General features: G+C 39.2%; 1 protein-coding gene across 3 annotated transcripts in view; it reads left to right on the top strand.

The window, feature by feature from the left end:
- The window catches only part of MTUS1 (microtubule associated scaffold protein 1), a 113185-nt gene that overhangs the window by 8452 nt on the left and 83586 nt on the right, over positions 1-21147 (top strand). The window lies entirely within an intron of this gene.

Here is a 21147-nt window from a genome sequence, read left to right as displayed (position 1 = left end):
TTCCTCTGCTTTGTTTCATTGTCATTAACAATTCATAGGACCTGTTGAGGAATTGTTATAGTTGAGTTATGAAACTGAACTGTCTGGGTGTTGTCTCCTGACACATTATTATAATCAGCCAGAGCCTTGATGCCAGGAGATAATAATGGCTGGTTCTGCAATCGGCATAGGTTGGTGGCCTTGGGCACTTGGATGCCTTTAGGTGTTTGCACTCTCAGTATCTGCCTGGAAGGACGGCAGAGGCTTGCCAAGCAGCTGGGAAGGTCACCTACTTCAGTGTGCTTGAATCTGTAGTAACAGAATGAAATGTTCTTGCTCTGCTCTGATGTAATGAATAGTTTCTGATTTGCAATTGTGGAGACCACTGCATCACCTAAGGATTTTTTTGTGCTTTCTAGATCCATGATATTCTACTAGCAGATAATACAAACCTTGTGAGCTTGGCAGTTTTCTCAGGAGATTGTGCATCCTTTTGGAAATCCACTTCATTATGTATACTGCTTGTGGTAAAAGCTTGTTTCTACCTTATTGCACAAGCACACAGATCAAGATATCTGAGCAGTTTCTGCTTGTGGTTAAGGACTCATCTTTACCTTTCTTTTGTTGCCCTGAACTTGTTTGGGTTTGCTTGCCATAGATTTTGTGTAATAAAATGTCCTACTGCTCAGTAAGTGGGCTCCAAAATCAAATACCATAAAGCCAGTCTTCTGTGTTATAGATTTCTCATAGGTTTCATAACAGTTGTATTGAGCATAACTGGTATTTATTCATGCTTCTCTGCTTTAATCAAGCTGCATCTTAACACTTAAGAAGTTAGTAAGTCTGATTCCAAATTTCAGCCAGCTTGAGCTGGTAGTTCATTTAATACCTTAATTGCAAGGTGATAATTGAATAGGAGTTGTCTTCAGTTTCCTACATGCAGAGGCTGTATCATCAGACCTTCTGAAGTCTTGCTAAAAGCTGCCTCTACTGAAAGATGTATTGCAGCTTTAGCTATTACTTTAACAAGAGAAGTCTTGGGCATGTTTTTTGTTGGTGTTCTATTGGACTAGTAGCTTCCCTGCTTGCCCAGATGACTGTTGGCCAAGTGCTTCAAGCGCAGGATGGTGGTGCATGCCATGTTAGTTGGGGGTCTCTAAATATTTCTCAGCATTTGGCTTTTTCTACCTGTCCCAGCTAGTGGCAATCAGGACTGTAATTCTTCCCCTTGGTGCCCTGCTGTCTTTATTTCAGTGTGTCCTATAGGCAGAACTGCAGGCCTCACACAGGTCACAGCACTGCTGTGCTGGTGTGTAAGCCTTACTCTACAGCATTTTACAAATGTGTGTTTGTGTAGTCACAAACGCACATTTGTAAAAAATGCACCTTTTAGACAAAATAATCACTGTGGAGCCTTTAAAGGAATGACTGTAATGTACTCAAAACTGAGAAGAGTGAAGGTAAGAAACTGCAGTGGTTAGAGCAGCCCTCCCAGCAGAACATTTGACACTTCAGTGGTGTAGCTTGGCATGTGGGCATGCCTCCAGCCTTTACTCTCCTAGGGGCTACCCTGTTGGTAAGGTGTCACCTAAATATAGTAAGCCTGTGTGGTGGGGATTTTTTTTTTCCCCTGCAGTGGGCTATTTTCAGTGTAAAATAAGCAGGAAAGCTTTGTCTTCTACAAGGTCACTCCATCACAGAGTTTCGAATACGTCCAGTTGTTTGGCTTTCTTATTGAAGGCCGTGTGGAAACTCTGTGGCAAACCTTAAGATCAATATTTCTGTTCTCTAATCTGTAATGGGGTGCATATCATTGATAAAAGATGTCTGGTTCTGTAGAGGTCATTCCATAGTATCTATGTAAGTTATATTTAGTGCATGTTTTTATCTGATTGGTGTCAGAATAAAGCTGCTATTACAAACTGCTTACTTATTTATAAACACAGAGAATGCAAGCTTCCCATGGAGGGGCAGCTCAGAATTTTGTTCTTAAAAAAACTGTGAGGTAAGAGGTTTCTAGGAAAAAAAAAATCAGTTCTGTCCTCTGTGCTCTGCCCTCCCCCCCCCAAAAAAAAAATCAAATGCAGTATTCGTGTCCATCCTATTTCTATTTACTTACAAGTGAACACTTGCAACAGTGTACAAGCAGGCAGGTCCTTGAATCTAATTGTTAGTAGTCTTTCAGTTTCTGTGTTTTGTTTTCTGTTTTTGTTGTAGAAAAGTCTTAGGTGGCAAATTCATCTTACTTTTCGCCTCAAAGTAACACTGAATAACTGGATAGTCATGCAGTCTGAAACTATTAAGAGTAACTTTAGCAACCCTGTGTTTTTTTCATTCAGCAGAAGAGTAGCATTTTTAAACACAGAAGATGAATCTGTAGTGTTGAAAAGGGAAAATGCCAAGTAACGTGTGTCTGTCCACTCTTGCTAAGAAGTCTGTCATTGAAGTGATTATGAGTGCTGTAGTATCTTTTCCATGCTCTTCAGCTCTTCCAGAAATCACTTTCAGAAAGAGGCAGAATGGCCTTTGTACTCAGTGATACTGCCTGGAGAAAAATTTAATCTCTCTGGACTAAACGGTTTCCTTTCTACAAACCAGTGACTTTGAGGTTAATGTTTAAATATTTAAATGGATTTGGCATGTTGCCATTTAAGTGGAACAGAATGTGCTTAACCTGAAACTCAAACAGTTCCCTGGGTAGCCAAAAAAATAAATAAATTACTCAATAGTGCAGTGATCTGGCAAATTGAAAGATTAGTTTAACACTAATCCTGAACAGGGTTATCCTAAAGAAGGAATATCTGTCTGATTTTTTTCTATTTAGTTGAGGGGAATTTTTACAGATGTTATTGGAACTTTTTACAGAAGTTCTTAGGCTGAATGGTAGCACTCATCTGTGGGTTAAAGTCTAGTATAAACAAGTTCTAGTGTAGGGTAGTAAAAATAGCTCTGAAGGACACTGATCTGCATGAAGGAATTTTAAACCTGTTGAAAACTGGGTAACTTGCTAAATTCGGACGATTTTATTTTTCGTTCTCTTTCTTTGGGTTGGAACGTAAGGGTTAAGCAAAGATTTGATGTGTGTAATGCTTAGTTTGGGAGTCTTGATACTTAGGATTTGAAATGGAAGAAGTTAAAGAAGAAAGTCAAGAGCAAGTGCACCTGGCATTCTTCACATCTCTAGGGCTCTCTGCTTTAATCCAGAGGACTGGGTTACCAGTGCCTGGAAGAGAGGTGGGAGCTTTGACCTTGAGACTGCATCTCTACTCCAGTCATGTTCTGACTTTAAGTTTACTGAGACCTTTGCTAAAAGCATCCAACACAGGGGAGTGTTTCCTGTCTCTTGTGCCAAATGATTCAAACCCAGGTTTTCTGCCAAGGATCCCAAGGATTCTCTCATTTCCTTCACATTCTACACTGGTGACTGCATGCTCTCTGTAGTTGAGAGAATGGAGCAATGTTCAAGGCATGCTAAGGTAAGCTGGGCTGGACAGGGGAAACCATTTTCTTTCCTCATCATGCGTTCTTACACAAATCTCATGTTCAAGTTAAACAAGTATGTGAACTTTTCAACATGTATAGATTGGAAATGTCACACTTTAGAAGTCTTAATGAAAATAATTATAAATCCCATAACTCCAAGAAAGAATATTTGAGGTTGCAACAACCTCCCAGACAAAATAGTATTTTGCTTAACTCAGATTGTGGGGTATTTATGCTACAGCACAGAAGTGAAATTGTCTGGGCCAGGGTTAGGTATTTGCTTGAGCTTATGTTTGCATCCTAGAGAAAAGGATACTGCAAACATCCAGCACAGAATTCATACATCACATATTATGATGTGATTTATGTGAACCAGAGGAGGGTCCCCTCATAAATGATTAGGAAATCTGCACAGTACCAAAAAGCATCCTCCACATGACTGCTACAACTCTAAAACTGGTATGAACTACTTATTCTTCTATATCGTCTATGTCAGTAGTTGGAGACAATTTTATCACAGTTTAATGAATTTGGTGATTTCTTTATAAATGAAAAAGAAATTTCTACTTAAATAACTTTTTCATGGGCCATTTCAGGAAGGGAGGACAGACAGACTGCTTTTCATAGAGCAGCCTCTTCCTGCTGGTGGTTCAAAGCTAAAGGGAAGACCAAGAAAGAAAATGTTTACTTTTGAGTGCTTTATAGATGGGTAATAAAAGAACAATCTGTGTTTCATTCAAGAAATAACACATTAAAGACCTTGGCTAGAAAACTTTCAGTTGGAACTTTTAAGGTGAAATTTTAAAATCTTACTTCTGAAGAAAAAGGCTCTTTTCTACCCCTTGCATGTTAAATTAGATGAAGGAGAACAATGTGTTCAAACTGTCAGCTTAACACAGAAGATTACAGTGATCTGTGCCAGGTACTGCCATGTGTAGTCAGCTTGCTTGCACAGCACTCTTTAGCATCCTTAGTCTAGGAAAACTTTTCCTTACGGAAAAGACTCTAGCAGTCAAAAGTGGTAGGCAAAAAATTAGAAAAACCCGTTCAGGAAAGCATGCAAATTGCAGATTGAATCAGTTTACAAAATATGAATGGATGGATCAAGCAGAAGATAAATTTGGGTCTGTTCTGAAGGGGAAAGTAGAAGGAGGGCAGATGGTGATCACTTTTTTTACAGGGAGATAATTTGCTGTATTTAAATAGAGTGAAAGTATGTTCATCTCCATGAGAGAGACTGTTATGGACAAAATGGGGAGTAATGAAGTAGAAACATCAGTCCAGAGCTCAGTATTGACTAACCTTAAAGAGCAGCTTTAAAAAAAATCCTTAAAGTCATAATCAAGATGTAACAAGTTCAACTAGGGACCAAGGAAAGTCAGGTAATGATGAAATGAGGCAGGCTTGGCACAGCAGGGGAGGAATGGCCTGTGTGTGCAAGCTTCCACTGGTGCTGCTTTTATTTTGGGGATGGTGTTAGCCCATGGCTGTTAGATGGCTATGGTTAACATACCTTGTCTTTTGTGCCAGCTGAGCTGCAGCAGGTTTTACCACACAGTGATTCTGAATGCAGAATGTTTGTGGTGCTGAGGGTGAGGTCCTTCAGCCTGAATATCCTCCCAGTCAATAGATACATACTTACTGCTTTAGTTCCTTCTGATTTCTGTGTCTTTTTGTGTGTTTTTATTTTTCTCGGAGAGATCGCAGAATCATGGAATGGTCTGGGTTGGAAGGGGCCTTAAAGGTTATTCAAGTTCCAGCCCACCTGACATGAGCAGGGATATGTTTGTTTAGAACAGATTGCTCAAAGCCTCACCTCAACCTGGCCTTAAACACTTCCAGGGATGAGGCATCCACAACATCTGTGCTCGACCTGTTCCATTGCATCACCACCCTCACAGTAAATAGTTTCTTCCTAATGTCTAATCTAAACCGACTGTCTTTCAGTTTGTAACCATTCCCCCTTGTCCTGTCACGACATATTCTTGTAAATAGTTTCCATCTTTCTGGTAGGCTCCCTTCAGGTAATAGAAAGCTGCAATTAGGTCACTCTGAAGCTTTCTCTTTTCCAGGCTAAATAATCTCAATTCTATTAGCCATGATGATTATAGCCTGCAGATAGCTATTCCCACTCTGAAGGTGGTCAGCTCTCTACTTTTCTATTAAATTTCTGATGTAGTGTTTTTCTGATGGCAAGTGCAATGAACTGGCAGTCAGTATTTGAGGCTGTGAGATGGCATCTCAATGACAAACTGTGTAGTGCCAAAGTTTTGGCTCTTGCAATATCATATTCTTCCATTGGTAACTCTATGGATCTGTAGTATGCTGTGTGCTAGATGGTGTTCAAAACCTATTGCCATCCACTTAAGTTTGGCAAGGCAGAAAGAGCTTGAATTTGCCAAATTAGTTTGACACCTTGAAGAACTTAAATGCTACAAAGCTCATTGGTATAGAGATGTTGTTGTCCAAGAACATGGGATAGCTGAAAGAGTTGTATCCTCTTCCAAGAGCAATAGTTTTATTAATTTAGCCTATATTACTGAAAGGATGTCTTAGTAGTGTAAGTTGTCACGTATTTCTCTGTAGGCAAAACAGGGAGTTGATGCTCTATGGCTTCTTCCATAATGATGCATTATCAATTCCCACTTATAATTAAAAATAACTGTGTCATTTCTTGTTATACTTCGTTATCACCAGCTGTATGCACGTTATCCACTGGATACCTTAGATTCATAACTTTGTTTCTGAAATACTGGAGGTTGTTATTTACAAAATTAAAGACTTTTTTAAAAAAATCTTTTAAGAGATTTCAATTGGCTTAATTCCTTATAGCTTGAAAACTCAGATGTTGAACTGAATAAATTAAATAAATACAGAGAAAATTCTCACTCAAAAAGAGAAATTATTCTGAAATGTTTAACTCTAAATTTGTGTACCCAAAAGTAGTGGTTTGTCTGTGTTTAAAAGTGTCAGTGAGCACATACTACTCAAATGGCTTAAGTTATGAATATGTGACAATGAAGTTTAATATAATTATGATCATTTTGCATTTAAATTGACTTTGTTTAAATGTACTTGTTTGTATTTATTACAGCTCTTTTATACCCTGAGGAAAGAAATATTTTCAGAGGGTGAAAGTAACTTAATGCTATTCCACATAACTAATGTATTCTAGTTTCAATTTTTTTCCTATTCCCACTTTTTCTGCAATGCTGAATTAATTTAGAAGCCTAGAGCAGATAGGTTTAGCAGCAAGTTATACACTTCTAGGTTAATTCTGTGATATGGTTAAATTAATTTAGTCAAGAAAAGTCTTCAGTGTTTTGGAAGCACCATTTTCACCTTTACTTGCCTGTAGCAGACAGGAGTTAAGAGACTGCAGTTTATGTCACTTTAAAAAGGTGAGGGAGAGCTGTTAGTTCCGTAAGGCAGAAGTGAATAATTGTTTGATGTGTTGCAATATGACTTTTCCAAACAACTGTTATTTTCTCAGGCTATCTGAAGGTAGGCTAAGATTACATTTATCCAAGCTGCTCTGCAGACTTTTCAGTATAAAATTCTCTTCTAGAGAGCTGTATGTTGTGATTTGTGGTGCATGGGGAAAGGACAGTCACAGTGGGAGAAACACCTACTTGTGTGTGTGTTTCTCTGTGCCCTGGAGCACAGGGTCGGAGTTTTTCCATTGCAGCGCCTATATACTCTCAGCACCCAGCACCTTGTGGAGCCTTGTGCAGACACGCTAATGGCACTGGGCTTCAGGAACTACTGGGCAGAGCAATTGCTCTGAAGTAACTTTGTAGCCTGGCTGTGTTTCAGTTGTGGTAGCCCACAGCTTTATGAAAACAGTAGTTTGTGGTTTTAAAGTCTTCTGAGCTCCTCAGTTACAAAAAAGTAAGTTCATCCTCTTCTTACTTCAGACCTGGCCAGGCAAAGGTGTGCTTATTTTGTTAACTAGAGGTGGTGTCCCTCAGTGTGAACAAGATCCGAAGTGTAACAAAAAAGACCTCTCTTCAAATAGCATTTGTCAAATTTGTGAAGTCCTTGTCAAACCTGCTCTCTAGATGTGTTGGTAGCATGCAGGGAGATTTTGATGCAGTGCTGGCAGAGCATCTAAGGAAAATTCCTCAGCCTGAGTCTTTTATTGCTGCGTGGCTGAACTGATCTTTGAAACTTGAAATCTCATAAGAGGACTCTCTGTACTCTGGCTTCTATGGTTTTGCTTTGGTTCAGTTTTTCTTCTTCCCTTACTCTCACTGGTCACTTGTACTCTGCTGTATGCCTCTGAGGAGAGCTTTTGATGACTAATCTAACTCAGCCTCGACTTGTGTCTTTTGAAAGGCTTGTGCTTTGGCCATTGTAAGTAGTTTGTGGGGTATGTTTCTTCCTACTGTGCCCTAGTGTAAGTTGCTGTTATACACCAAATAATTTCCCAGATTTATTACTTGAGGTTGTCTGTTCCATAAACATAGAAAAATGCTTTAATATGTGGTGCTTACAGTTTATTCTTTACTATTTAGAGATTGAAAAGATTATTAGCATTTTCTGAGGCTGTTTTTTTAAAAGTGGTTCAAAGTAAATATTTTAGTTGTAAAAATTACATAGAAAGTGGTAGTATTTGTGATTGGTGGCTTGTATTAAATTATAAGCATGCAGTGTCATTGATTTCATGTTCTCTGATGTCTTAAATTTTACAGCTAAAACAGAAGTGTTAGTGGCTTCCACAATTAAGGCTAAAAACATTCCAGGCTGAGAGACAAATGCCAAAATACCCCCTTCAAGTAGTTTCCCTATGTTGCTGACACATTATTTCCTGGAAGGCTGGTTGATGTGTTCGCAAAACTAGTATAATATGCCATTTTCTATTAGAAGTTTAGAAAGAACCATCAAGTTCCAGTTATTAAAATGGAGGGTTGGGGATGATAAAGGGCCTCTACTTAGTGGGTTTTTTGCTGTTCTCAGTATTTGAAGTGATCTTTGGTCATTGATCTTTGCATGCTAAGGTATTGCTTTTCTATATCTGATCTTTTCTGATCCTGCTATCTTTAGCTAAGCTAAAATATTGAAACAGGATCTGGCAGTATTTGATTTCTAAATTAAAAGGAAATATCAAACCTTTAAAGGGGATAAAGGAAATGTAATTTGTTTCTCTTTATGGAAGGGGTAAAGACCTAAAACTAGAATGGGAAAAAAGGAAATTACTATTACAAAATGTATTCAAGCCAATACAGTTACCTACTTGAATGTATTATTGAATGTAATAAATACTCTGTAGGCAGGACTAACTTGACCTACAATCAGTCACAATCCCGTGCTCAAGTGATAGTGGCTGGCTGTCTTTTGCTGCCTCAATCTTTTGGTGATTCAGGGCTTGATTCCAAGCCAGCAAGTAGCCACAGCTTCACCTTAACTTTTAACTCCACTGTTTTTGTTTCAGGAAGAAAGGTAAAAAACCCCAAATTCTGCAAGAGGAAGTGCTGGATGCAGCAGTCTGCTATGGGTCCCCTTAGATAAAAGTAGTAATTATTTCTAAAGAAGTCTTGGAAGTAGCTTTTGAAGGATTATAGTGCAGTGACAGTGTCTTAAATTTATGATTCTCTTTATTTGAGTTATTTAACAGCCTTTTAAGAATAGTATCCGTTTTCAGCATTCTTCTAATCTTGAAATGGTAGAGTAGGAATTAGTTTTGTGCCTGGATTTCTATACCTCACATCTTCACCTGTGGCTTTCTGTTGTCTTTGAGTAGGACTGGTAGCAGTGTTTTTTCCAAAAAGCTTAAGATTTTTCTTAATAAAATATTGATGCTGAAAGGTGAAGAGTGCATGCAAGAAAGTGTGTGCATGTGAGGAATAGTGTCTTAAACACTTAAACACTCAACATGGAAGCTGGTGCATGGTATCAAGGGTGTCCTTGACAGCCAAGCAGATTTTGCTGGTAGCATAGTGGGCTAACATCTCCAGCCAAAAGATCTGGAAAAGTGAATTAAGCTGAATCTGCTTAAATGTTTAAAAAAACTGCTCTGGACTCTGACCTGTATCCCTTTCTGAGTGTAAGCACAGATATGTCTTTTCTAACTGAGAAAGGGAAACCATTGTCACAGTACACTAACATGCTACTTTTCATTTCACTCCAAAACGGATAATTTCCTCAGCAGATGGAAGTGCAGGCTGTGGAGACAGTGACGGGGTCCACAAACTTTGTTTCCCTTACTGTGATGAGGGAGCGTGGGATCTGAGGTGATTGCACGTACCAGTTGTCGGCCAGAATTGTATGATTCTTGTATATCTTGTCCTCTTCCTGGTCACTCAGCTGTAGATGAGGCTGTGTGTGACAACTCATTCATGTGCTTGTAAAGCAGATGTGCCCACCTGTCTTGCAAGTGAGGGCTTCTGACTTCCAGCTTTCAACTTGACTCTGATTTACCCGTGAAGCTTTAGTTTGTGAAAGCAGGTGATTTGTGTTTGCATCAGTTTAGTGGCTTAATTTGTTGTGTGTAGGAAATACATTGTTGCCGCTAAAGCACTTTACCAATACCTGAAAGTCTGCGAGTACCTTCTGTCAGAAGCAGCTAGTGACTGGAATTTCTCTGTATATATTCTTTCTTAGTAGGTGTGACAGTAAGTGGCATCTTGTTTCTTTCTGAATATGGTAGGTTATTAAGCAAAATGTGTGTTCATGACTCTCACTCACCTCTTACTCTTCCCCCTCCCCGCCAAGTCAGTAGTCAAAGCCAGCTTTGCCATTCTTCTCTGAGTGGGGACTTTGATTCAGACACTTTTCCAAAAGGATGCCTTTACTTTTCTTTCTACATTGACTAGAACTTTTGTTTTTTCCCCAAGCATCTAGAGTGTGAATTTGTTGGGGTTTATTCTAATTGTGGGGAAGATGTGGCAGCCTACAGTCAGGACAGTCTAGTATTGGGGTGTCGCATCGTCCTGAAGATACTCTGTAGTTGTTACTGTTCAAATGAGAGTGCAGTTGTGATTGCTGCATCTGCATCTGCTTGGTTGTTCCCCTTGTGTTGGAGAAGCTGTCAGTTTTGCTAGACCTCAGCTGACTGTGCATCTTGGCAAAGAGGTGGGATGTCATGCCAGGGCTGTCAGACTCGTGTAGTTCATGTAATATGAGAGACATTAAATTTGGCAGCCTCAATTTTAAAGAAGTCTGGTGGTGAGACCACAGGAATGTTCTCTAAGTTGATACTTGGTTTGGCCTTCCATAGTTAAAACGTTTTGAATGTAGTGACCTTCTAGGTACAAGCAAGATAGATCTGCCCAGGCCATGGGGTGAGTCTGTGCAAATGCCAACTTCTGCTCATGGTTCTGGTGCTGTAATTTCAGTTAGCAGAGCCTGACTTTGGCTTTGTTATTACATAGTTTGATTCAGAATAGAATCAACTCACCTGTGGTTGGTTTGGAATCCAAATTATTCGCTGATTTAACTGTTAATTTACGTATGTATTTGATGTTGAAAACTTAACAGAGATCTTAGTAAATATGTTTTGCATTATTAAAAGAGTGAGCATTTTATAGTTAAATCCTGGAACTGTATTTTGACCTTGTAAATATAAATGAGTTACTCTTTATATCAAAGAGTAAGGTAGAGATAGGCATCTGATTCATCAAGTTAACTGCAAGCTCCACTGTATTACTGCACTGGATCAGTAGTTGTGATAATACTTGTGATTGTTTTGTCAAATAGCTTTTAAAATGTATTTTTCCATTGTGTGGTTATATAAGCAAACAAACAGGTACTGACGTATAAGTAAACCTGAATACTGAGGTTTATTTCATTTTATTTCTTCATGTGGAATCTGATGCTGAGCAGGCTTGTTGAAGTAAGCATAGTGTAATAGTGTGTTTCTTGTGTTCACCCCATTCTGTGCAAGATAACTGAACCATGTGATAGGACGAAGATGTAAAACTTGGCTGCTAAGCTGGGGCACAGAACTGAACAGGAGAAGGCACGGATGGCAGCAACGTTCTTGTGTTTGTAAAGATTACTCTGCTTAAGTCAAAACATGCTCTCTCTCTTGTTTGTTCCCTACGTGTAAGGCTCTTTGCTATTTCAGTGGAGTCTGTGGGACTCTCTCAAATATATTGGATATAGAGAACATTCTCATAGAGTTTCTAGCTTCTCTGCTATAGCATGTGATTGGCTTGGAATTAGTTTGTCTTACCACCTGCTATGTGAAATTGTGGTTTCTTTGTAGTACATGGGATTACAGGTTTGTATAAACAAATAATTTTTAGGAATGAATGTAGCTTGTCCACAGAACTTAAATTTGTTAGTAGCCAAATTTAATTTGAAGTGTGGATGGGAATAATTGAAAACCCCAAATTCTCAGTCTGTTTTGCAGACATGGAATTCAGGGACACCATGGGGAGAAACACACACCAGTTTTGGGGCAACTACTAAGACAGAATCAGGTAGTAAACTAGTAGGACTTAAAATTTTTGGAAACCGGAAGTTTAAGCAGGCACTTGGCTCTTGCTTCTGCCTTGGGAGAGGAGAGGAGAGGAAGATTTTTGTGAAACAGTTCAGAAGACTTTAGTACAGTTTACTATTATATAAACAGTTCCTTTTGCTATCTTTCACACCTGCCATTCTCTGTATTACAATGATTTGTGAAGAAAACAGTCAAAGGACTCAGTCTAACAACTTGTGCTGTGGAAGGCTTGACTGTCTGACACACAATTTGATTTTAAGACCAATATTTTGAGCCTCAGTAGAGGTTTGCCTGTTATGGGATCATTTAGGAATACACATTTTTCTCCTTTCTAATTAAAAAACCCCTTATTTTTTCTACAAACCCTTATCAGTGGTCAGAAATTAAGTACTTGGCACCAGTCAGTCTGTCATGTTCAAGATCAGAAGAGCAGGACTAACTTGAGCACTAAGTACTTGCCCAAAGATTGAATCTTGGTCTCCTGCATGATAATTGTTTCAGTTCCTGGGTACTGTCTTCCCTTCTGCATACCTAGTTTTGACTAGGAACTTCCTTGTGCATAGGTGAAATTCAGCCCAAAGCAGCTTATTGTCACCACCCTATTCATAGAACTATTTGCAGACTACCATTCCTTGTTAGTTTTTTCAGCCAACTTTTGAACAATTTGAAGTCTAACCACCAAATATTGCTTTGCAATCCTGAAGGCTTTGCTGTAGCTGGACTTTTTAGGGGATGGAAGTGGTTTCCATGTGCCAATCTCTTCCACTCCTAGTTCTTGTGAGCAGCATTAATGGCTTCTAGTTGACATTTGTGAGCAGTATACTGTCCAAATGGCTTGTGAAAACATCTCTCTGGTATGTTTAATTTGGCTCAGAGAGAGCAGAACCCCAGTGGTGGACATGAAGGAAAAACATCAAGACAGAAGCAATCTCATCTTCCAGGAATATCCTGCAATACCTGATGAAGGAGGGAGAAAGTGCACTTAAATAGCCTCTAAAATTAGAGAAACAGAAATGAGATCCAGTGGATCTTGTGGATTTTCCTGGATGTTCTGCTCAGCTCCACTTTTTTTTTCCTCAGCTTTTGGCAGTTAGGGCTATGTATTTTCCTAGCAGGAGAAGCTTAATGACTTTTCCTCCTTATTTATTTTCTGAGATTACTCAGCACTGGGTGTGTGTTGTGGTTTGGGTTTATTTTGTTGGGGATTTTTTCCCCCCGTGCCTGCATAGGCAACCCTTCAGTATTCAGCCTGCTCCAGCATTCCTGGCATTTCATTTACCAGAGAAGTTGTATCAACAAGCTGTGCAGGAAAAGTCCTGATGAGCAGGACATGAGTATCCTTGTTTGTGTGCTGTGGTTTGGTGAATTTCTAAGTGGAAATCTAGAAACTGCAGCACCGTTTACAGGCTTTTTACAACTTGCTGCTGGTAGAGGAAGTAATTCTGTCATGCAAACGTAAACGAGCTGAGATTGCTTTCAAAAGGAAGTTGGTTACCCTTCATAGGACAGTATTTAGTTGTGCAAGTTTAATTAACTTTTACTAAGTACCTGAATATCAGTTTTCTGTTTATTTTTTTCCAACAGTGTTTCTTCCTCATTCTCTAATGCCTCTCCCCCGCCCCCCCTGCAGTATGAAGCCCAAATGCATGGTCATGTGTGAGAATTGTTTTCATGCTTCTTTAAGCTGAAATGCAGGAGTTCCTTATCTGTGTTCCAGACTAATGTCAGCAGTATGAAGTTACTCAAGTATGTTTCTTTGTGTTAGCCCTGTGTAGGAGCTTTCCACCTGCACTGCAGAGTGGTGAAATACTTGCCTTATCAAAGTATTTCTGACTTGCCTTTGATATGGATGGTGGTTCCATAGATTTCTGTACTGTTAAGTGACTGTTTGACCCAAAAGCAGCCATTTGGTACTGGTACTGAGCAGAACTAAATAATGAAGGCTTATGACCAATGTAAATCCAATAAGTAATATTCTCTCTCAGTTAATGATGGAAATGTTTTATGTCCTTGGATGAACAGCCTGAAAAGCACAGCTTGTGCATAGTGTTGCTTTAAACCCTGGTGGTCTCTACAGTTCTGAGCCAGGGAAGCTTTGAGTTTAAGAATATAAAGGTATCATTTGAATAAAATCTTTGCCTGTCCCTGTGCAGAATCTATAGAAGTTGCAGTAATTTTTTTCCTCCTGAGTTGTTTTTTAGATAGTACTATTGAGAAGCTCCTTTAGTTATTTACTGCTGCAGATTTGTGTATCTTAAATGTGTTTTAGCCCAATAAATGGTATTGTGTAGCTTGCTGCTATGAAGGCTGGATGTATGGTTGTAGAATGACTGCTTGAAAGTGTACCAGGTCAGTGATGGCCTCTAAATCATAATGCTGCTGTCGCTCCCTGTATATAATTTCACTCCATCAGGCTTATAAAGCCAGTGAAGGCAACGCCTAAAGGGTTAAACATGAGATCAGTTGTATTGCAGACTGGGTAGTTTATACATGGCAGCAAGTCCTAAAGACTTCAGAGGACCAATCCATGTATATAAATGAATTGCCTGACTGAGGGTGCTGTATGACTAAGTTGATCAGTCTTTGCAAAAATGACAAAGCTGATTCTGAAAAAAACTGCCAGAGGAAGAAAGAGGCAGTTTTTCCTGTTAATCATAAGACTGTATTAGGTTGTCAGTTATTCAAGGGTTATGATCTAATTTACTGTAAAATCAGAGGGTTGCTTTTTCACTTTTTAGCACAGAGACAGTGCCAGAGTTTGCAGTGTCCTCTAGCTGTGTGTATCTCTCATCTAACAGAAGTTTCTACAGAAGCTGAAACTCACTGGGGAACATCAAGTATGGATGTGGCACTGGGTGTGTAACACTTCTATCCTGGCCTGTGGCATTTATTTCAGTCAGTCTTGAGTTGAAATCAAAGCTAACGTTCCCAGATAACATATAACTGTAGTTCCAGGGTGTCTGCAAAGGTGTGATGATGTATATACACTTTACTCTTGTGGTAAGTTGTCAAGTCAGCTATTAGTTGGATTGGGAGAACTTTTTGAGTTTACATTTGAAGTTACAACATCACTTCAGCTCTCTGAATAAAGTTTTAGAAGAGGCTTGGCTATGCTGTAAAACATCATGTAGTCTATAGCAAGCATCAGTTGGATTTTATGCTTGACTCTAAGCAAATTGATTAAAGGAAAAACAGTTAAAAAAATGAATTTGTACCACTTCAGTTTGAAGGAAGAAATTTGTAATTCTTTGCTAAACTACAGTATTCTTGTGTGGGATCTCAGATGGACTGACAGAATGATTTCTGTACAGGAGCTCTGAGTCCTGCTGTTGCCCTGCAAATGCAGAATCCCCCTTTCTGGGGAGTGCTGCTGCTCAGGGCTCGAGTGGAACCCCATCCCAAGAGCCAAGGAGAAACCGCAGGGCACGGCTGGCAAGGCTGCATGTCTGGATCCCTCTCAGGGGATCCCTTGGGTAACCTTGCCCTGTCAGCCTTTCAAGAAACATGTGCCCAGCTTGCCCTTCTCTCCAGTCCTTCACCCTCAAGGTCCTGGTGGATTTTCAGCCCTTGTGGAGCTGCAAGCAGCCTGTTGTCAGTTGTGTCAAGCAGCACGGTGAGCTCATGCTTTCCAGAGAGCTTTGACTGCAGCCTGCTACCCAGTAGCATTGCATAAATCAAGCTGTTGCCTTTTTTTAAAAAACCAGCTATGCAAAACTGTCACAGCATATTTCTTGCCATTTGTCTGTTTCAGAGGTGCAGTGCTGTGTTTAGCTTTTGCAGAGCTTGGTGCCTCTTGGATCTGGGGACTTTTGCCTTCTGGGTCCAGATGGAAACAACAAAAAGAGGTAGAAGGTATACAGCTCTTGTATCAGTATTGATCTCACTGTGAGAAACAGTTTCCTTGGTAGGAAAAATAACAAAATTTTCTTTTGAATGTAAACCAAATCTGTTTTATTTGGGTTTTTTTTTTTTGCCTGAGACTACAACATTTGAAACAATGGTTGTGAATTGCCCCCTTGTTCCAGATCTCAGTTGTACAAACACTGCAGGTGAAATACTGGCAAAACTGTTGGAATTTAAGCTACTATCCAGCAATACTTGCTGAAAATCCTCAACAACCATTATGCCTTTAGGACTTCTTATCATTGGGTTGGTGCTGCTTCCTATTTGGCTACCAAAATATAATTTCCTGTAACCAGTTTATTGCAGTTTTGTTAGATTTTTTTTCACTATATAGAATCAGTAGCCTAAGTATTTTTTAAGTCTAAAAGCGCTATTTTTTAATTGGCAAATTCGGCATCTTCAGAATTAAATTCTGCCATGATGATGTTGCTGTGCAAAAGTGCAGTCCTAACTCAGTGGTAGAACTTCTTGATGTGTCAGTGGAAACTGTTCTTGGCTGGCTGTAGTCTTTGCTGAATAAATGACCACTTCTGCACAGCAAACAACTTTTGAGTCTGCAAAAACTGCAAGCTGGTTAAATTTCTGACTTGGTTAATGTGAGAAATCCTAAGCATATTGATTAATTCTTCAATTTCTGCTGCGAAGCAATATCATGGCAAAAATGCTGCACTTTCAGTCATTAGTTACCATTTTGGTCAGCTTTTTCATAGAAAGTTATCAAGTTTTAGATGCATTGCACAGAATAACCCACTAGAACTAAATAATACTGCTGTACTTACAGTATCTTGCTTCACTACAGATTGAGAGTACTCCAAATGCTCTGTAAACTAGTTCATATCGTATGTCTGTGTTAAATATAGCCTAATGCTGAAAGGCTTCTCGGTTTTAGGTGAAGATCTGAAGGACATGCAATGCATGGGAGCAGATGAGTCTTTCAGTGTCTTTAGCTATCAGATTCCATTGATACAGTCCATGCAAAGAGTACTGCTAATGTCAGCTCCAAGTTGTGTAGCACTCACACTAGGGCTGTGAGCACTTTGTAGGAAGTACAGGAACATGAAAAGTTCCACGTTAGCACATAACTTTAAGAGCTCTCAGTGTATGCTGTCTGGCACATTGTGGTAATGGTTAAAGCCATTTCTACTCTGATTTGCCAAGTTGTGGCTCATTCTTAGGAAACAGCAACAATTTTTTTTTTCTCCCCCCAAGGTTACAACTGGGATTTTAGCCACTACTCTTGCAATATTATGCTGCTTCTGCAGAGTATTTCTGCCTGTTGTACTTGTCGGACAAGAGGAGATTCGCAGCAGACAGTCTTCACTTAAATATTTAGTGAATAATCAGGATATTTAAACCCCAAATTTTAAAAATCACACACACACAAACAAACCCAAACAAAACTCGAAAAGCAACCAAAAACAAACCACCATAAAGCCACCAGCAAAAACACTTTGCCATTTGTCTTGAGAATCCAAGGTGTAATGACTATTCTGCACTGCCTCCCTGTGTACCTGCTTCTCTACTAGATTTGACTGAGCTAGGATGAGAAGAACATGGGGCAAGTTAAGAGGATTGACAGGTCTGTAAAAGGAGAAATATGTAATGCAGAGTAGAAAGGTTGGTAGGAGGAATGAACTGATAGTTTGGAACAGCTCCTATTCTGACTGCTTGAAGTTGGTTTAAAGGGAAATGGGCAGCAAGGGTGCTGATGGATGGAATTTCGTCAGAGTATGAGAAATTATAATCAAGAACATGTGATGAGAGGTGTCAGGAATATTGCTGGGTATCTGAAGACTAGCATGAAACTCAAGGATACTCTTGAAGATCACAGACCTTATTTGGTCTATGTGAGCAGACCTAGCAGACCTAGGACAGACCTAGCAGGAGTTCACAAAGTACTTTTCTTCTTCATAGTACATGACTGCCTTTCTTCCTATATTGATAATATTTCAATCAGTAGGGATTAATATTTCATTCAGAGGGAAAATTTCTGTGAATAATCCTGGCCCACTGTTTCATAGCACCAAGATACCAAAATGTATGAATGTACCCTTTAAATGGTAGCAGTGGACAAAACCAGTTTAGCAGAATTCCAGGAAACAGAGAAGGTGATCTGATTTGTAATCCCTATCTAGTCAAATAACTTGAACACTGAGGAGTATTGTTGACCACTGAGCTCTGATAGTTCTCAGGCTTGTTTGTGCCTATTTACTCAATAAAGTCTTTCAAAAAGAAGGACCTGAACCTTGACCTTGCAAGGAAGTGCCATAATAAATGTACTGTTTGTGTTTCAAGTTCTAGCTCCTTACTTTCATTTTGACCTGAAAGTTTATCCTTCCTTGTGTAGTGACATGCGCTTTTGTTAAATAATTAAGTTGTGATAAAATAGCAAAAAATGAATCCCCAAAGTCACTTTCTGAAAAAGTAATGTCTAATTTACCACTAAGAAAGAACTTAATAGCATTCTTGCAAGTTCCTGAAGAGGAAAAGTCTGAGTATTGATCTCATGGAAAACCGTGCACGGGCTTTATGATAGCAGTGGATAAACAAGTTATAACTATGTATATAACTGACCCTGTATGCAGTTGTGTACTGCACCATGCTTTGAAAACCTTGTGAGCAGTCTGACACTTTTAGTAATGAATGCTACTTAATCTTACTGAATCTACAAATGAGAGTCCGATTAAGTTATGAGAGTGTGCTGGGCTATTCAAACAAGGGGCTTATTGCTGTTCTCATCTGCACATTCAAATAGATAGCCTTGGTTTTATTTGATCATGCACTTAATCTCGGACAATAAAGTACACTTGCTCACTTGAAGTGTGTTAATAGCTGGTGTTTATCACTGGCTGGTGTTTGCTTAGCTCTTACTTAAGTGACTTTCATCCTGGCAGTTGCTGTAAAACAGGGTGGGGGGAAAGACATGCCTTTGCAGAACACTGGTCTAGGAGATTGCATGTACCTCCAAATCCCTAGAATACTGGGTGACTTTTCTAGACGATGTTATTAGGTATCTTGGTTGTCTAAGTAAAAGATGGGCTTTATTTACTGCTTTAAAAAAAATTACTGGACTAGCGTTCCACTACTGAATACAGAGTTCTTCTAAAACCTACCTAACAATAAAATTCAAAAGTTGTCAATTATTAAAGGAAGAACTGTTTTATCAAGACACTGCATAAATCTCTTGGAGTATCTCTGTGTTATGTGCTTACAACTAGTCTGAAATTGAGAATTGAGAGAACAGCATAATATCCTTAAAGACAGGATAACAAGGATGGCCAGAGTTTATAAGTAATACGTCTTAGCAAAGCAATGACTGTGAGCAAGGAAAAGAAGGGTTTGAAAGCCTTTAAAACTTTCCATTGAACCAACACTGAGGGGTGAATCACTGGACGCTGAGTTTGGGGAAGGCACTTACATTGCTGTCTCGTTTACTCACTACTAGGACAAACTACAAGGGTCAATGTACTTTTTAGGATCAGCTGTCAAGTTTTGGGGTAGTCTGATGATAGTGTCATGGTTGGAACATCTTATGGGAAGTCAAAACCTCTTGCACAACTTCAGGATGTCTGATTTCTGCAGTGGAACTGCTGTTCTACTTTTTCCATATCTTAGAGCCAAGATGTAACTGATTAAAAGTAATGCTTCTTGATTACTGTAACTTTTATGTTGTGCTGCTGCTTAGCCCAGTAGAAGACAAAACCTGATGGTTTATGCCTTTGGAAATGATAGTACTGCTTCAGCCAAAAATGCCTGCATGATTGCTTGCAAGCATAACTTGCACATTATTTCAGCTTACTGTGTCAAGTGTCTAACATGGTTTCTGACTTCTAAAATGTCTTTGACTAAAGCATAGAGATACTGCTTAGCTACCCTGTAGGGTGGGTTTGCTTTTGGTTTGGTAGTTTGTTGGAGTTTTTTGTTCTTTTATAAGTACCTTCACAGTGTACTCACTGGTGCTACTGTGTATTCTGAAGTAATCAATGCCATGAGGATATGAGAACTTAATGTGATGCACTTTTAGGAGTAGAATGTATTTGAATGTTAGAAATGTTTGTGTGAAGTTGTTATAGGAGCTTAACTTATCCTCTCTAGAATAGTTTGAATTAGCTTGGCAATAAGCTAATTTACATTAGAATGTGACATTACTGAGGCCGAACAAGAGAGCTCTGAAATTTGCAATTCTGTGTAAATGCAGCATTATATGAACCATTTTGTGTTTTCCTAGTGCCTTCTTATGGGACATATTCAAGTAAAACTGAACATCATATTGGGAGGGATGCCTGGTTGCTGTGAATGATGCCATCTCTGCCTTCAGATGTATATGCTGTAAAAGTCATACTTTTGTGATTGTGTTGTGTTCCAGGACATGGTCATGTAAACTGGTTGTAGTGTAATGCATTAATATATGAAATGCTTTATATGTTTTTTTAGTTTCAGGGACTGTGGTAATCATGACCATGTAATATGGTTTTCTGTGGGAATGCTGATGCTGCATTTTGTCTGGTATCAAAGCATGTTCAGTTAATTAGAGCACTTCTAGACTGCCTCCCTGCATGTCTAGGCACACTCTCTCCTTTCAGATTTATTCTCCACCCCCTGTCCCTCTTCATACAGGCTTCACAAACATAGCTGATGGGTTTGAGTAAATGCTCTGTGATGATTTGCTTGAAAGAATCAAGTACTAGGAAAAGCAAAAATTATGTCTGCATATGTCTGTCTGCGTTGTGACACTAACACAAACTGACTTGAATTCTTGTAGTAATTTGTCAACCTGTGAGTTGAACTATGTGTTTTAATTATCTGGATTTGATTCCTGTTTACCTCACACTGAACGAGTGACTGCCTGCCCTTTAACAGCACATCCCTAGACACCTCTTGTTGGTTAGCAGAAGTGGCAAGATCTTGCTCTGAGCCCAGTAGTGTACCTTGTGTATGTCTCCTGAATCTGGGGTTGTTGGCAGCCAATTCCTCCTCTTTTTAGGAACATTTACTTGCCAAGCTTCTTTCGTTGTTTTTGTTTTTGTTTGTTTGTTTTTGTTGTTGTTGTTGGTTTTGTTTGTTTGTTTTTTCTTTTTCCAAGTGGTACTACTCTTACCCCAAGCTCTTATTTCAGTTGAGGAAGGGGAAAACCTAGAGCTCATGTAGAGAAGACTTTTTCTGCTGTGTGTAAGCACTTGAGGTACACAACTAAAATTTGGTAAGCTGAGCTTTACTGAAAGCAAAAACAGTTGAACTGTTTTGCACTGCACTGTAGTGTGTTGTGAAGACTAGGCATTCATAATGCTTGATGTAAGACCAAGTCAAAGCAAATTTATTAGTATTTAGTTTAGAGA

The sequence above is a fragment of the Sturnus vulgaris genome, chromosome 4 (genome assembly GCF_052056855.1).
Source record: "Sturnus vulgaris isolate bStuVul1 chromosome 4, bStuVul1.hap1, whole genome shotgun sequence".
NCBI classification, from domain to species: Eukaryota; Metazoa; Chordata; class Aves; order Passeriformes; family Sturnidae; genus Sturnus; species Sturnus vulgaris.
The sequence above is the reverse complement of the archived record's forward strand: the minus strand, read 5'-3'. Positions and strand labels throughout refer to the sequence as shown.